This window comes from Chlorocebus sabaeus, chromosome 26, assembly GCF_047675955.1.
Source record: "Chlorocebus sabaeus isolate Y175 chromosome 26, mChlSab1.0.hap1, whole genome shotgun sequence".
Lineage (NCBI taxonomy): Eukaryota > Metazoa > Chordata > Mammalia > Primates > Cercopithecidae > Chlorocebus > Chlorocebus sabaeus.
Window position 1 is genome coordinate 25786582 of NC_132929.1, and position 6195 is coordinate 25792776.

Below are 6195 nucleotides of genomic sequence, written 5' to 3' on the forward strand. Positions count from 1 at the left end.
GTTCAACCTCCTGTGATTTCATCTTCAACTCTTACAACCAGCATTCCCAGCTTTCTGACCCCCTACCCACAAAATTATCCTTAAAAACCCCAATCCTCAAATTTTCAGGGAGACTGCTCTGAGTAATAATAAAAATCCTGTCTCCCATACAGCTGCCTCTGTGTAAATTAAACTCTTTCTCTGTTGCAATTCCCCTGTCTTAATAAATTGGCTCTGTCTAGGCAGCAGGCAATGAGAACCCATTGGGCAGTTATGAGACCTCTGAATTCTGAGCTACTCCACATCTGCAGTTCTTTTCATTCTGATCCAACTACCTGCCTTCTCCTCCTCTCTCGAGGACAGTATTCCTCAAGCATATCCTTTCCATATGCCATAAAACAGCATAAACAGACATTTTAAAGGGATGAGATCAATAAGGATAATTCAAAGTTTTAGTATTTTCTTCCTGCACCCCAGAGTAGCTATTCAGAACCTGCTTACCTCAGCAGGTGATGGGAGTACAGTACACTAATAATGTTCCTGGCCCACCATGCCCCCTTCTCTTGAGTGACTGAAACCAATTTCCCTCCCATTCAGAAACAGATCCAACAAATCTTTGAAGTAACATACAACCTCATGGCCTTTAATATCTAAAAATAAAGTATAGTTTTCTAACCTCTTGTAGTTTCATTTATTATCTGGCACTTTCCACTGTGTATTGGGCTGAAGTTCACCAAGACAAGGTAACTCAACTCCTCCCCCACCCCAATTTCCCCACCAATTACTTAACCTTCTATGAAACAAAGGAGGTTTCTTTACATTGGCCAACATAAACGACTGACCATTGCTGGTGGTGCCATTTCCTATGTGGGATTTTCCAACCTCCATGAAAAGACTCACAGTTAAGTTTTAGTTATTACTCAACTAACTCATGAAAAGAACAAAAAGAGAATAAGAGAATGCAAACAAAAAGTTAGAAGTTAAGCCACAAATAAGAGACCCACATTTAGGAGCAGAGGATTTTTCTACTCTACTAATAAAATTTCAGTAATTAAACTTAGAGTCATATAAATCCACCACTACGTTACAATTAAGCTGGTAAGATTTTTAAAAGAAAAAATAAAAATACCCAAATTTATGGGTGCTAAAAGCCACCTCTGGGAACCAGCTCCTGACAGGGATCTGGACTTTCCTCAATGGTTCTCCTGAATATCCCTTACAGTGCAGACACTCAGACACAAGCAAGAACAATAAATCCTACAGGGCTTGTTGTTATGCAAGCCCACTCACCAAAATTAGGTGATTTACATTTAACTTGCCCTTTCAAACACTATCTGAACCATGTGTTCCAGAACTAGATGACCCAGACGGCCTAACACCAAGCCAGACAATTGGCAGCTCTAGTTGTAAAAGTCATTCTAACAATTCATTTCTAAGTGATGAATGCTCCACAGTCAAAACTGGATCCTGGAATAGGCTGTTGGCATCAGCAAGAGACACACTCCCTAAAATAATGTATCCCTTGCTATCAAGGGAGTATAGTATCTTCTTTGCACATAATAGGTATCCAGTAAAGACTTTTGCCCTCTGCTTTTTTATAGATTGACATCATAAGAAGTCCTTCCAACAATCAGGGCATTTACAAGAAACGAGGAGTAGAACAATGAACCCGATCTGGATCAGTTTCAGAGTTCCATGGTTCTTGTTATCTCAGAATCTCCAAGACCCAAGGAGCAGCCAGACACTTAGGGTCTTTTAACACTCCAGCCCCATTTTCTCCTTAGCAAACTGTCATCCCAATGAGAAGAAGCAAAGCCACGTGGCTTTAAAGAAGCGCTGCTCTTCATCTCTTTACCCTTTTAGCCTGTCCTCCAGGTCACTGGGTGTGAAAATTTCCTACTTCTTATATGACACTCGGGAAGTGTAGGGTCCAAGATCAAAGGAGTTCAGGCTCTTAATCAGGACATGTCTCTGGGACATTTCACACATTCTTCACCATTTTCCAAGCCCCAATTCTGTATCAACTCCTCTCCAAGGCACTGGGGACTCCAAGGTAACCAAGACCTGGTCTCCGTGAGAAAAGAAAAATAGCTCAGAGCAGTCTGTACTTTGGGAGGTTCGCAAAATTTATCAGGCCAAAAGAGACCGGAGTCTAAGACTTCAGTCGTGTGCCCCTAAACCCATCTGTGGGGGCAATTGTTTAAAGGCATTTTGTTCCTGCCTAGCTGCCTCACCCATTATCTTCATGTTCCTGGAATTTATAATACAAGGAAATGACATATAGCCAATCAATAACTTATGTTATTTTAATGTAAATTCTTGGCAAACAACTTAGAAACTGCCTCTTCTTTTCTTAAAAAACCTGCTTGTAACTGCTGCTACAGCTTGTAACTGCGGAAAACCTGAATCTATGCTCCCAGGTTGCAATCCTCAAGCTTGGCCCAAATAAACCCTCTAGTTATATCTATTTTGTCTGGGCTTCTTTTTTTTAGGTTGATATCTGCCCTAACAAGAATCCTTCCAGTGAAAGAGAAAATAGTTGTGAACAAATTGTAACACAATGTGATAGTAACTCTAATTTAGGTGCCCCTTGTCAAAACAGACTTTGGAACTATAGGAGAGGGGAGGTCATATTTCAGTGTGGGTGTGGAGGTGTCGAAGCTGAGTCCTGAAAGATGAGTAGATGAGTTAGGGAGGGTCTTGTTAGTTCCTAATAAGCTAACAGTCCAAAAAAAAAAAATAAATAAACTTCACTAATACTGTTAGAGGCATCCAAGGCATTTGAACCAGAGCAGCTCCATCTTACATTGCCAGGAGGTTAGTCATTCTTAGACAGTTTCAGTTAAGAGAACAGGTTAACAACATTTACTGAACAGACCCAGGAAATGTCCTGATGTCCTGATATTGTTACCGGAAAGGGATACCAATCCAGATCCCAAGAGAGGGTTCCTGGACCTCATGCAAGAAAGATTTCCATTTGGTGGAGGTCCAAGTTTCTGAAAAGTAAACTCAAGGTCATATGTCAAGATGTTATCTTTACTTTCTGTAGACAAAACATCTTATGACTATAACTTCCTTAGCTATTGTTTTAAGCTACTATTACCTTCTTACTTATCAAGTTGCTCATTTAATTCTCAGGACTAGCTAGGTGCCTGGAATTTCCATTGAAGAAATTCAAGATGTTCCTTTATTTCCATGTTTGGTGGAGAGTGGCAGGCAATCTTATAAGCAAGGAGGTAATAGCTTGAAACAATAGCCAAAGAAGTTAGAGTCCCAACAGAAACTAAAAATAACATCTTAACATATGTCCCAGAGTTGTTTTGCAGAAACCTGCCCCCGCCCACATACCGCCCACCAAATGGAAAACACCATCCACTGGCACATAGACCTTGGGGAAGGGGCAACTGGGGACTGAACTCTGACCACTGTTCTTTGTTCTAAATTTCTTCCTGAGGAGCCTGGCAGAAGTCACACCCACAGGCCAGAGTTCAACATTCCTTTCGCTGACTCCAAGTGTTTTTTTTTGTTTGTTTTTTTGTCTTTTTGTTTTTTATTATTATACTTTAAGTTCTAGGGTACATGTGCATAACGTGCAGGTTTGTTACATATGTATACTTGTGCCATGTTGGCGTGCTGCACCCATCAACTCGTCAGCACCCATCAACTCATCATTTACATCAGGTATAACTCCCAATGCAATCCCTTCCCCCTCCCCCCTCCCCATGATAGGCCCCGGTGTATGATGTTCCCCTTCCCGAGTCCAAGTGATCTCATTGTTCAGTTCCCACCTATGAGTGAGAACATGCAGTGTTTGGTTTTCTGAATGATAGTTTGTGTCCTTTGTAGGGACATGGATGCAGCTGGAGACCCCAAGTTTTTAAACAAATCTTAACCAATCACAGATCAGGAAATCTTTGAATCTACCTGTAACCTGTGGACCCCCACTTCAAGATGCCCCCCTCTTTTTAGGTCAAACCAATGTATAGCCTCCATGTATTGATTTATGGCTCTGCCTGGAACCTCTGCCTCCCTGCCTTTAAAAACTCTTACATGTAAGCCATCAAGGGGTTTGGGTTTTAAGATTAGCTGCCCAATTCTCCTTGCATAGCACCCTGCAATAAATGCCTCACTTTCCCTCACTGCAAATCAATCCCAGTGTTAGCATTTGGCTTTGCTGCATGGGCAAGCAGATTGACTGACCTAAGTTCAGCTCAGGAACAACAGCCTTCCTCTACTGTGACTTGGGCTTCCATTCTAAATGGCTGGAGTGAGTCACAAACATACATCCCACAGCATTCATGAATGTGGAGAGCAAAGGTGAGTTTGCCATCATCTCAGTATATCAGTCAAGGTAATTTCTAGGTCCTAATGGATCAGAGACCAGGCAAAGATTAGGCAAGAATTGAGTCATGGAGGCCACAAATGTTGCCTTATACACACTATCTCTGAGGATAGCAACCTAGATGCATTCTCTCTTAGATAAATAAACGGTTGCAGCTTGTGCTATAATGTTGATTGCAAAGAAATTGATCCTACAAAACTAGAAGACTGCACTGGGGCAGGAGGTTAAAGCGTCAGATGGCAGGAGAGAGAGAAAGCTGTTCAAGGCAGCTCTAGGACCATCCCGCCCTCTAGAGATATCATATTATACATGGGGAGAGGAACAAACACCAGTAAGATCTGTCTTTGAAGAAATATTAATTTCAGATGAACAATACCAAGGTGTGCCTCACTGTGGTTCGGCACACATCCCCACCAATGCTGAGCCACCTTTAGGTAGAGTGTGCCCCAGTCGCAAGGCCCAGGGGCTACAGCAGATGAGTAAATGATGGAGTTACTTCTTGTGCAACCCCATGTTTCTGCGCATTTCAGGGTAAGGAAGGCGCTACCTTCAGAGCTTCTCTTTTGAGTAAGCCAGTGTTTCATTTTGGATCCAGTCTGTCAAGAGAAGAAGGAACGAATACCACCCCAGAAAAGCAGGAGGAACAATTATGGAGTTAAGTCAAGCCAGAGGCCAGCGAAAGAAGGGGAAACATGGAGACAGACACCAGAGTCCTGGGTTTTCCTAGCTTCAGAGCTAAGCTTCAAGAGGGAGCTGGCTTTAGAAACATCCAGAAAGTTGGAGTCACATGGAAAATCTAGGCTAAAGGCCCATTTCCTGTGGCTCTGAAGGGTGCCCTTGTCCATCAGAGCATCAGATCCAGCAAGGCTGGGAGCAGTATGGAACACTGGAGAAGAAAGTTGGCTGTAGATGCTTGAGGCTATGTTCCTGCCTGCTTGTGGCTGATGAAGGGCAAGGCCTGGGCCAAAATGACAAGATCTGCTTGTGCAAAGAGAAGCCAGAGGACCTGGCATGGATCCAACGCTCCCACTTCCCTCTAGTGTCACAGAGTCACATAGGTTCTCTGGGATGCCATTCTGGAGAGAAGCAGGGGAGGAGAGGGACACCAAAAGGCCCTACAAAAGACTAAATAATCAAAAGCTTATTTGAACTGGAAAATACTGTGGTTGGTAAATTGGTCAGTGGAAGGTTTATTGGGGATTATTTTTCCCTACTTACCCTTTGGAGTGTGTGAGTTAGTGAAAAAGGACAGATCCTTTGTAAAAAGTTAAGTAGGCTGGGCACGGTGGCTCATGCCTATAATCCCAGCACTTTGGGAGACCGAAGTGGGTGGATCACAAGGTCAGGAGTTCAAGACCAGCCTGACCAACATGGTGAAACCTTGTCTCTACTAAAAATACAAAACTTAACTGGGCCTGGTGGCATGCACCTGTAATCTCAGCTACTCAGGAGGCTGAGGCAAGAGAATCACTTGAACCTGGGAGGCAGAGGTTGCAGTGAGCTGAGATCACATCATTGCACTCCAGCCTGGGTGACAGAGTGAGACTCTGTCTCAAAAAAAAAAAAAAAAAAAAAAAGTTAAGTAGCCACATATTTTAGGGCATATAGGTAATAGTGTGAGCAAACTGTGACTCCCAGCTACACTCATGTCCATCACTGAATGCAATGTTTTTTTTTTCTTGTTATCTTGAGGAGTCAAATTCATATCAAGAATGCTGTATCAGTTTCCTAGGGCTGGAATAGCAAAGTACCACAAGCTGGGTGGCTTAAAACAAGGGAAACTGATTCTCTCACAGTTCTGGAGGCTGGAAGACCAAACTCAAGGTGTTGGCAAAGCTGGTTTCTTATGGAGCTTCTGAGAGAGAATCTGTTCC